This window comes from Eptesicus fuscus, chromosome 23 (assembly GCF_027574615.1).
Source record: "Eptesicus fuscus isolate TK198812 chromosome 23, DD_ASM_mEF_20220401, whole genome shotgun sequence".
NCBI lineage: Eukaryota > Metazoa > Chordata > Mammalia > Chiroptera > Vespertilionidae > Eptesicus > Eptesicus fuscus.
The window spans coordinates 14,420,100-14,432,160 of NC_072495.1; the positions used below are offsets into that span (position 1 = coordinate 14,420,100).

Below are 12,061 nucleotides of genomic sequence, written 5' to 3' on the forward strand. Positions count from 1 at the left end.
GGGGATTAAATGAGGTAATGCACAGAGATCGCTTGGTACGGAACCTGGCGAATGAAGCGCTCTGCGAGCATCAGCCGCTGGTAGAGTAAATGGTGAGAGGCAAGGCAGCAAGAGGAGGCAGGAAAGGGCTCCCAGTCAGGGGCTCTTCCCACTGCAATTCAAACAAACGTGTACTGAGCTCTGCTGTGTATCAAGCCTCACGTTAGATTCCAGGAGGGGTTCAGAATAAGGAAAACTTCAGTCTGAGGAGTGGGAGAAAGACAACATAGAAAATAGTGTCACATAAACTTGGCACATGGAATGGGCTCAGAAAAGTATTTGTGGAATTGCCTGCAAGCTGCTGGCCACGGTGCAGTGTGGGAGAGTTGCACTGCTTTTCCTAAGGGAGGCGAAACCCACCGGAAATGACAGCCCAGCTGCCCTTCCCAGACAGGGCTGGAAGACGGGGTGGGAGGAACCCCGAGTTTGGGGCTGGTCCTGCTGTGACTGTCCTCCTTAGCAGCACCCCGGCCAGGGCCCTGGGAACTGGTACTTCCTAATGAAGTGTCTTTGAGGGAACTCTTCCACCTTGTGACCAAAGGGTGTTCTGGCTCCAGGGAGCTGACCCTGGGCCTTAACCCTGCGCCTTCCCTGGCATTGGGCTTGGTCATCCCTGGAACGGCTGGGCGAGGGGCCTGAGGATGGTGTGGGAGGAGTTCAGCCATTCCCAGGAGTTTAGATGCTCTGGACTAGGTGCTAGGGGTCAAAGCTCCAGGCTGTATCCGTCCTGGGCTTTATGGGCGGGGCTCTCGCAGACACTCCTGGCATTTGAAGCAGGTGGCCTAAGAGCTAGCATCCCAGCTGTGGACTGTAGTCAGGGGAGTGAAGCCACTGGAGCCATAATCTAAGAGCAAAACCATACTCCATGCTCCATTCTCCTTGGCACCAGAACAAGCCCGTTTCCCGCCTTCCTAAAGGCATCTGCAGACCCCGCCCCAAGCCCAGCCTCCACACATCCTGCTGGCGGGCGCAGAGGCTGCAGCTGCGGGGCCCAGGAAGCAGGTGTGTTCAGAGGCGGTGGGTCCTGCTGCTCCCACAGCTCCCCGTCTGGCCTAGGCAGAGCCGAGAGTCCGGGTACCTGGCGAAGACAAGGCCGACCAACACGAGATGCAGAACCTGGAGTCCCAATGACTTTCCTCCTCACGAGGTCCTGTTAGGCTTGAAGGAGATAACGAATGCTAACAGTGCCAGTGCTTGGCCTGTAGAGGTTCAGAGTGAATGATGGCTTTGCTGGCCAGGAGTTACAGCACCAGACTGGATCTGCCCCGTTACCAGAGGAAAGTCATCCAGCAGGCGGGTCTCCTGCTAGTGCGATGGGGTGGGTGGGTGGGGTGGAAGGAGACCAGCAAGCAAAGCCTGGGGGTTCAGGTGGCCGATAATTTCTCACCAGGGCTGCACTAAGCCAGTCTTGCCCTTCTTTTAACCCTAGCGCCACCCTCTGATTTTCCCAAGCACTGGTCCGTCTTGTGGTCAAATGCCAAGATCATAAGACTGAGACTTCAGTCTAACTTCTGACTCTACCATTGGGCAAACCATTGAACCTCCTTAGATAAGCTTTCCTCCCCCACCAGGTGGGTGCCAGACGAGAAAATGAAAGCTCTATAAAGAGGTTAAAGCCTGGGCCCTGGCCGGGTGGCTCATGTAGTTGTGGCATCCTCCCATGCACCAAAAAATGGGTCGTGGATTTGATTCCCAGCCAGGGCACATACCTAGGTTGTGGGTTCAATTTCCAGTTGGGGTGCATACGGGAGGCAGCCGATCAGTGCTTCTCTCTCACATCGATGTTTCTCTCCCTCTCCCTTCCTCTCTCTAAAATCAATACAAATATATCCTTCAGTGAGGATAAAAAATAAGTATGTTAGCCCGGCCAGCGTGGCTCAGGACTTGAGCATCGACCTATGAACCGGAAGGTCATGGTTTGATTCCCCATCAGGGCACATGCCTGGGTTGTGGGCTTGATCCCAAGGGGGGGAGGGGGGGAGGGATGCAGGAGGCAGCCGATCAATGATTCTCATCATTGATGTTTCTATCTCTCTTTCCCTCTCCTTTCTTCTCTGAGATCAATAAAAATATATTAAAAAAAATAAAAATCTATACTAATAAAAGGGTAATATGCTAATTAGACCCGGTCGACCAGACATCTTCTGGTCATCTGGTCCTCCTTCTAGACAAAGCCACGGTGGCAGGGGGCCGAGGCAGAGGCGGATAGGTGCAATCAGGCAGGCAAGCAGAGGGGTTAGGGGCGATCAGGCAGGCACTCAGGTGAGCAGTTAGGAGCCAGTGGTCCCAGACTGCAAAAGGAATGTTCGACTGCTGGGATCAGGCCTAAACCGGCAGTCAGACATCCCCTGAAGGGTCCCGATTGGAGAGGGTGCAGGCCGGGCTGAGCGAACCCCCGCTCCCGTGCACGAATTTCGTGCACCAGGCATCTAGTAGTAAATAAATAAAGGTTAAAGTCCTATCCGAACACAGAGTACTATTAGGAGAGCAGGTTCTTTCGGAAACTGGTTTGATGAGGAGAGATTCTCTTGGGCTGCAGCAGTCCTGATTCTCGAAGGGACAACATGGCAGTTCAGTTCTGAGACCCCGGACACATGGGACTCAAGGACAGTAAAGGGGAAAAGGGAGGAGGATGAAGTGATTCCAATAATCGTTCAAAAACAGTACGTGGACTTTGGATACCCAGATTTAAATTTCAACTCAAATCACTTACTAGCGTGATGTAATTATTTGACCCATGGCACCTCAGTTTGCTAATCAGTAAAATGGGAATAATAAGAATATTGGGTGTTTAAATGCAATAAGTACGTGGAAAAGCACTTTGCAACTTACAGAGTGCCTGCCAGTGACCAAGGCACACCTTTCCACGCCGTCCCACCCCCCGAAGTGCTTTCTCTCTGGGGACTGGTGGCATCTCGGGTGACTTGGGTAGGAGCTCTGACTGGCTCACACTAGCTGCCTACCCTCAGGGAAGATACTTTCTGTGCCTCCGTTATCTCTCCTTAAAATGTGGGGGCTGGTCATCAAAAACCAGGAGACAGTAAGTGCTGGCGTGGATGTGGAGAAAGGGCCCCTCCTGCACTGTCAGTGAGGTTGTAATTTGGCGCAGCCACGTGGAAAACTGTGTGCAGGAGCCGCAAAAAAGTAAACTACCATATGATCCAGCAATTCCACTTCTGGGTATATGTCAAAGGAAACAAAAATGCTAACTCAAAAAGCGATCTGCACCCCTGTGTTCATAACAGCATTTTTTACAATAGCCGAGACATGGAAGCAATATATATGAACATTATTCAGCCATAAAAATTAGGTTAACCTACTGTTGACAACAACATGGACGGAACTTGAGGGCATTATTCTATGTGAAATGAGTCAGAGAGAAAAAGACAAATACGGTTTGATCTCACTTACCAGTGGATTCTAAAAAAAAAAATACCAGCAACAAACAAATCAGACTCCCAGATAAAGAGGTCAGATTTGTGGTTCCCAGAGGGGGAGGGAAAATTGGAGGAAGGTGGTCAAAGGTACAAAGGTTCCAGTTATAAGATAAATAAGAACCAGGGCTGTAACGTCAGCAGGATGACTAGAGCCAGCACTGCTGTGTGATACACAGGAAAGTTGCTAAGAAAGTAAATCCTGAGTTCTCATCGCAAGGAGCATTTCCCCCCATTTTTCTTGTCTCTCATTACATTTCTATGAGGAGATGGATGTTAGCTGAGCCTACTGTGCTAATCATTTCATAATATATGTAGGTCAGACCATCGTGATATACACCTTAGACTTATACAGTGATGTGTGTCAGCTATTTCTCAATAAACCTAAAAAAAAAAAAAAAAATGAAGGGACTGGACATGAGATCCTACCAGGTCTCAAGTTTTAGGTTCCTGGTATTCTTGCCCTTGAAGACTAGCCTTAACAATCAGTTTCTTGAGATTTCACATTTTTTTAAAATGTGCCAGGAGGGAGGGGTGTGTGTGTGAGTGTGTGTGTGGAGGGATGGGGCAGAGCACACTGTGGCCAGCCCTGGGCCCCACTTGCCGGGAATAGACCTGTTCACCACCTGGGGAGGAGCGACAGTTGGGGCCCTGGAACCCTAGCCCATGCAATTCCAATTTAGCAACGAGAAGTCCTCTCCAAGACAACCCAGGCTAACACCGCCCACTGGGCAGGACTAAAAATACACCCGCGCGGTGTCAGCGTCACACCTGAAGCAAAAATACATCCGCCAGGAGCTGCTGGCTTGCTCCCGCACCCCACTCCGCTCTCTCCATCTGGTGCCTTTGAGCAGCGAGGAGTGGAGGGCTGGGCAGGCACCGCCTCCACATCACCCCCTCCCTCCAAGACCCTGCCAGCCCACCCCCCCACACACCCCAGCAGAGCCCAAAGCGGGCAAGTCTTTTTGTAGTAACTGTGGCTAGAAACTGCCAGATGGCAGTATCTGATCCCAGTACCCCAGCAGGAACGGATTCTGAGCCGGAAAGAAGTTCTCTTGGAACCTTCATTCTCGCAGTTCGGTGCTTCTTGATTCACTCACTCGTTCCCATGCATCGATTCACGGAATAGTTACTGAGCCGCTGCTGTGTGCCAGGCACTGTGCCTGACCCCTGGAAATTCAGAAAGAGGACGAGCATGCCCTGGAGGAGCTCAGCATGCAGTGAGGAAGACAGATCTGTGCACACGCAACTACAGCCAGTAGAATGTGTCCCAAGGGAAATAAAAATAAATGCTCACTGGCAGTGCTGTTCTGGTTAAAAAAGGAGGGTCTGGGTTTCTGATCAGTTAATTGCACGTGGCCTCTCTTCTCCTCTCTCTGTACCTCTGTTTGAGTTGGCATGTGGGCTTGTCCCTCCACGTGAGTCGGTGGAGGTGGGAATGTAAATTGATCGGAGCGGACGGGGTCAGCATTGCTCTGAATCAAAAAGGTGCCCACACGCTCTCCCAGGGAAAAGGAGCCGCTTAGTAAGCGCCAGGCACTCCACATGCTTCTTCACCGAACCCTTAAACCTTTTGCACTCGGATGTCGAGTGTGACTCGACACAGTTAGCATTAGAATAAAGGAATCGAGAAAAAAGCAAGCGAGTGCAAAGGGTTAAGGGTACCTGCGTGGTGGTGGTGTCCCTGCTTTAGAAAAAAGGAAACTGAGCCCTAGCCGGTTTGGCTCAGTGGATAGAGCATCGGCCCATGGACTGAAGGGTCCTGGGTTCAGTTCCGGACAAGGGCATGTACCTCAGTTGCAGGCTCCATCTCTGTCTCTGGTCGGGGTGCGCGTGGAAGGCAACCAATTGCTGTGTCCTTCTCACATCAATGTTTTTCTCTCTGTGTCTCTACCCCTCCCTTCCACTCTCTCTGAAAATCAATGGGAAAGATATCCTCAGGTGAGGACTGACAACAAAGGTAACTGAGACTCAGAGAAACTCGGTAACTTGCCCCTAAGTCACACCGTTGTGACTCCAAAGTCTAGACTCGTTCCAGAGCGCCCAGCTTCTCGCCCTAAAGGAGGAAGTGGTCCGGGTGGAAACCCTGAAGCGTCCCTGATGGTTCAGAGGAGGTAACGCTCCCTCTCGCTGGAGACGCCCTCGAGGCGCCTGCGCAGAAGGGATGGCACTCAGAGCTGGATTCTGAAATGACTGGAAGGGACAGGTAGAGACCCAGGAGCAGGCAGCTGAGGCGGAAGGACCAGCAGGAGCCCCAGCAGTCTGGCTGCCCGAGCTGGGGAAGGGGGATTGTGCAGATACGGGGCCGGGGGCCACCTGCTCTCTGTCCACCCACCACGCTCTGCGAGTCTGTGGAGGAGAAACACCGAAGAGAAAGTGAGGCCGCGCTGTGAAGGCCGCGTGTCCATCTGAGGTTGCTCATTGGTTTCCTCAGCATCCAGGAGAAACATGGCGGCAGTCCTCACAGTGAATACTTGTAAGGGGCCTCTGGCCGTGGAGAGATGCCCAGGAAAGGGGCAGCAGGCCGCCCCGGGAAGTGGCTCTGGGGCATTCCTCTGATTCTGTGATCCCAGGGACCTCTGACTTGGGCTCTAGAAAAAGAGGATCAGGGTTCCAGCCCTTGAGCACAGTTTCCAGGTGCTGGGCCTTTGGCAGCTGGAGACCTCCACGTGCGTCAGTGCAGACTCGGTCGGGGAGCTGGAGAGCTGCCGGCCTGGTCGCTGCTTGCCGCACCCCCCCAATCCATCCCACCACCACCTAAGCAGGCAGCAGATTGATGTCCTCTGTGGCATTTGGGCCCAGACCATGCTCTGGTCCCCCTGAAACTTCCACCCAGAAATGCGGCTCTCCTGTCATACAGTCCACGCTCTGGACCGCCGTCTATCCTCCTCCCAGCCAGGAAAGGCGGAGGGGCTGTACCCCCAATGGAAGAAGCAGCCAGGGCCCAGGGAGGGCGAAGTGCTGTCCTGGCCTCCCCTGTCTGCCTCTTCCCCAGCCGATGAGCCTGGGCTGGGAGATGAGGTGCAGGACAGCCTGGGGGCTCCAAGGTCAGTCCCAGGGGGAGAAGGTGGACAGCCAGGCAAGCTGCCACACACTTGGCTGGACCCATAATTGAGGTCTGCAGTCCCGGCCAAGGTCACGAGGGAAGGGATGGCTGAGAGGCTCCGGAGTGATGGAGTGGCATGACTGTGAATCACAAGGTTTATCACCCAGAAAGAGAACCAGCACTAATGTCTCCCGCATGTGGCCAGCCCTGCCCCCAGCCTGCAGCGCTGTTTCCGTCCACATATCCGTTCTCCATCCCTATCTGTCCTGTTCTTTGCATCCTAGCCTCTTTTACCTTCTTTCTTTCTTTCTTCCTTCCTTCCTTCTTTCTTTCTTTCTTTCTTTCTTTCTTTCTTTCTTTCTTTCTTTCTTTCTTTCTTTCCTTCTTTCCTTCCTTTCTTTTTTCTTTCCTTCTTTTTTCCTGTCTCTGCTTCTCTGTCTCTGATCCTCTGTGCAGGAAGAAATGTTTAAAAACAATTTAACCTCGGTTGTCCGAGGAGGAAGGAAGGGAAGCAGAAAAGGTCCTCTCGCCTTTTCGTGAGTCCTTTTAACGAAAGGAAATAAGCCTCACCCTAACAAGGGAATTAAGTCAGAGATGAGGACGAGAATTACCAGGAAGTCGTGGTTTCCATGCCAGGGGTCTTTGAAAATGTTAGGGAGACCTACTGAGCCAGTTTAGGTTAAGAACACCTGTCAGGAGGTGGGGAGGGCTAAAGGGGGCTGTGCTGAAGCCCGCATGCTCATGGAAGCACTCAGAAGCCTTACCAGTGTGTGTGCACATGTGTGCATCTGTGTGAGGGCGTGTGTGTGTGTGTGTGTGTGTGTATGTCTGTGTGACCTTGCGCTGAAGGAAAACTGGGGTTCAGCGAGGGGTCTTTGCCTCTCTGCTGCTACAGAGAGGGTGACATTCACCTCCACTAGGGCTTCAGCCCAAATCCTGTCCAGTTTGGGGCCGGGGGCGGGGGCGGGGGGGTGGGGGGGGGGGGTGCTGCTCCTCTACCTCCTGGCCCCAAACTGGGCATTGCAGGCCGGTGAGTTGGGGTGATGTAAAAAACACAAAGGCAGAAATGTCAGAGGTAATTAAACCAAACGATGGCTTAAACCCCTGTAGAAATCAACGTATCGGGTTTAATCACTGCTGCAGCCAGCGCAGGGCTGCGAGGCTGCGCGAGGCCGCTTCTCTGGACTGTTAACAGGAAGTGCGTATCTTGAGCTTGATTTTGGTTCAGATGCTCCTGGGAGAGGTGATGAGGGTGGGGTGGGGGTGGGGACCTGGAAAAGAAAAAAGAAATAATAAAATGTTATCTGAGATCATCTCTTCTTGCCCGCCCTGGAGCCATGCGGCTCCCTGCTCGGGGCTCTGCCCCCCTCCCGGCGCCCAGGAGCGGGCACAGTGCTGAGTGTGCTAAATTAGGCCATTAGAGAAATTCATTTCTCTTTATTAGTCTGTGTCAAATCCTTTTTATTAGTGGCTGGAAACGACCTCTCTTCCTCAGTGAAATGTCATGCAGGTTCCCTCCTTCTATTTGTTCTGCACTGACGAGGCTCAAGCTCTCCCTGAATTGAGCAGTGAGATTTATTTCCTCCAAATTTTGAACGGCTTAAGAGAGATTGGGGTGGAGGGGGCGGTCAGGCAGAGGCGGCAGGGAGAAGAGGGGAGAGAGCAGCGAGAGCAGGTGAGCCCCTCTGGAGGTCAGGTGTCCTCTGGAAATGAAATCGAGTGGCCCATCTCTCACATCTTGTTCCTCATCTTCCGGGCCTGGGACCGAGTTTCCAGGTTCCTACTTCTATCTCTCTGATGGGGGAGATCGGGACAGCAACACCAGGACACAGGAAGCTCAGGGCCATATCCCATGTCTCTCTGGAAACGCTTCTTCCCCTCCCATGCCTGCACACACAGGGACATTCATGTCCCTGCTGACCAAGACACCCAGCTCTCGGGGTCCCTGCCCTAGTCACCCCATCCTGTCCCTCCCCAAGCCTGCATTGGGGCTGCCAGCCTCATCTCCAGCCGTAGGCGGTGATGTGGGGGGGGGAGGGTAGCTTAGAAATACAGGTCCACCCTTGGTTGGACAGCTGTAGGCTGGGCAGCTGGGGAGGGGCTGGGCCTTGGAGAAGACCCTGCTGAGTCACTGGGAAGCTGAGCCTGGTTCTCAGGGGTGACGCAGTGTCCCAGCGGTCCCTACGCTTGAGGTAGCGGGGAACAGTCTGGATCTACGAAGGGATCCAGGCGGATAGAGCAGGCGAGCCACAGGCAGCCCCTACCCGGTGTAGTCGTGTGGAACCTGTGGCTGAGCTCAGATGCCATCTGAGCTCCTGGGCTCAGGGACCAGGGGGTGGGGTAGGTGAACCCAGCCAGGAGCCTGGAGAGGGTGGGGTATGAGAAGGGAGGGTTTGGAGCTGAGAGTTTGGCTCGGGTCAGGAGACACTGGAGAGAAGCAGCCATGCCAGCCTCCGTGAGCCTGCTCTGTGCTCCGTGGCCCTCGTTAATTTGGGGGGGGATGGGAAGTATGTTTCCTTCTTCTGGGAGCTAGCAGGAGCCCCCAGAAAACACCCCCAGATATGCCCCCCACACACATTCTGGGAGATCTGATGCCTGGAAGTGAGAGGTTTATGAAAAGGACCTGTGCTGTGGCCCAGTGTACGTGACAAGGCCTCCGGCCCCCCACCTGCACCCCGCCCAAGGCCCAGCTCTGTCTGAGACTGTGATCTGAGTCCCGTTCACCTCTCCAACCTCACCTCCCTCCTGTCCCCTCCTGCCTATCCTGCTCCAGCCACATCGTCTGCATGTTTTTCCAGAAACACACCAGGCTCATTCCTATCTCGGGTGCTTTGCTTTTTCTGCTCCGAAAGCCTCTCCCTCTGATTTTTGCATGACTGCCTCCTCATCATTCAGGCGTCATTTAAATGTCGCCTCCTCAGAGAGGCCCTCCCTGATCACTCTCCTCCATGCAGGGGCAAGAACAGTGGCAGAGGGGACCACCCGCCCATCCCCATCCCAACTCTAGTGCTAGTATGTGAGGGGTGCAGTCACCAGTAGATCCCTCTTTCCCTACCCCACACGCTATTCATGCTGTGTACACAGAACACTCAGTCCCCGCCCAGATCACACACACAACACATGGCACATACACACACACTGCCCACAATGTAGGGCACATGCACACTACTCACCGAACACAAAATCTGTACCCCAACTTCAAACACACAACCCACATGCATACATACTGTATACATCCCACACTGTGTGTATACACAATGCAAACACACAAGAGCACATGTACATAACACTCACAGTGGCCTCGCTGACAGGTGCACACACACACACACACACACACACACACACACACACACATACACACGTGCACACAGGCGCCCCCTCTTCGTTCAGCAGCTGCCCACCCCCCTCTGACGAGAGAAGGGAACCAGCGGTGACCGGCGGGGTGCACCCACCACCTGGCACGGCGCTGCGGATTATTAGTTCCTGGTAATTTAGTGCCCTTGTACAGAGTCGATTTGTGCCTTTCATTCCTAATTGATCTAGTGGCTGTTTAAATGGCAGCAGGCATCTGTTGAGAGTAGGAAGGTTCATCAGGCGCAATAATTCATAACACCGTCTGGAATTTGCCTTTCGTGTCCCTCAGCTAAAGCGCTGCGGGCTCTGCTTAAATCACAGCCGCCGAGGCTTCCTTTGGTATTCCGCGCAGGGCCAGGAGAGGCTTGCATTAAACTGGGATCAGCTTAGATTAGACCATAATATGCTGCGGCATTAGTGGCTGCAAATGAAGACTTACGCTGGAGTTTAACCCTTCACCTGCTCTCTCTTTGTTTTAGCCGCTGGCTAAGCGAGCCGTGGTTTTCCCTGTCAGCTTCTGGGGGGGTGGGGGAAGCGCTGAATAGGTCTTCTAGAGATTTGGGGCCACAGATGGGCCACATTCAGATATTGACCCTTTTTTCCCTGCAGACAAAAACCCAGCCTGCAGGCCAGCTGTTGATGCATCAGCTCCCAAAACAAGGGCAGGGGGGCAGTGTCCAGGGCAGGCCCTGCAAGCCAAGCAGCCCACCTGAAGTGGGCCCTACCTCCTCCCCCCACTGCCCCTGAGCCTGGGGAGAACGGCCAGCGTGTATGGGGGGCTAAGCACCTAGAATTATGAGAACCCCAGAGTGGACAGGCTGGGAGGGTCAGCACTGTGAGGCTGGGCGTCAGTCCTCCTTGCGTTGTGTTTGATCACAGTGTGCCACCAGCCACATGTGGCTGTTTACATTAACATCAGTTAAAATTAATAAATAAAGTAGAAACTCAGTGTCCTAGGCACAAGTCATAATTTTTAATCCCCACTCAAGGATATGTGTTTATTGATTTTTAGAGAGAGGGGGGAAGAGAGAGAAAAACATTGATATGAGATAGAAACATCGATCTGCTGCCTCCCATATGCCCCGCAACCATGATCAAACCCACAACCTATGTATGTGCCCTGACCGGGAGCTAAACCTGCACCCTTTTGATGTATAGGACGATGCTCCAACCAACTGAGCCACCCAGCCAGGGCGGCAGTCATATTTTAAACGTCCCTTGACCTCGACTACTATATTTTCCAGTGTATAAGACGACTGGGCGTATAAGATTTTCCTGGGTTAAAAAGTCGTTTTATACGCCGGAAAATACAGTAGTCCAATATATCTAATCCATTATATCTAATCCCATCAATATAGTCCAATATACCGTATTTTCCAGCGTATAAAACGACTTTTTAACCCAGGAAAATCTTATATGCCCAGTTGTCTTATACGCCGGAAAGTACGGTAGTTAGTGGCTCTGTGTTGGAGGGCAGACAGTGTAGAACATGTCCATGTGGCAGGAATGTTACTGGACAGTGCTGGCCAGAGCATCCCCTCTCGCAGAGGCCCAGGGGCCAGGCCTGACACATGCTGCCTCCTCTCCCAGCAGGCAGAGCTTAATCAAAAAGAAAGAGCTAGATTGTGTGGTCCCAGGGGACTGAGAAAGAGACCGGGGGGGGGGGGGGCAGGGGCCGGGGGGCGGCAGTGTGCAGATGCTTTTTGGGGACCACCATGGGAAGGAAGGGGGCTCCAGGGTCCAGTGTCAACAACCCGTGCAAACATAGGCATACATGCTAGGAGTTAAGACATAGTCATTCACACATGCTGCAGAGAAATAAGAATGATATGCACTTACATGTGCACACAGGTGTGCACACATAACATATATGCATTCAGCAAATATTTATTGGGATCTACATGCCTCTGCTACACTCCGAACAGACTGTGGTGAATAAGGTGAATAAGGTCTTGCTTCCTGCCCTCATGCAGCTCACATTCTAGTCAGGAAGGCAGGTGAGAAAGCAAAGAGCTCAGGGAGCCATCAGCGTAGTGTGAGGGAGGGCAGTCAGAGGAGCTTCCCCCAGTGGTGGCGTCTCCACCGAAACCCACAGAGCCAGCGAGGTAAGCCCTTCAGCTTACAGAATACATCACACACATACCACCCGCTCGCTCACATGCTCTTCATTCCCTAATTCTCTGTCCGT

The 12,061-nt window shown here is 53.0% G+C and overlaps 1 protein-coding gene across 1 annotated transcript in view; it reads left to right on the forward strand.

Moving 5' to 3' along the window:
- The window catches only part of PKNOX2 (PBX/knotted 1 homeobox 2), a 76,741-nt gene that overhangs the window by 20,204 nt on the left and 44,476 nt on the right, over nucleotides 1–12,061 (forward strand). The window lies entirely within an intron of this gene.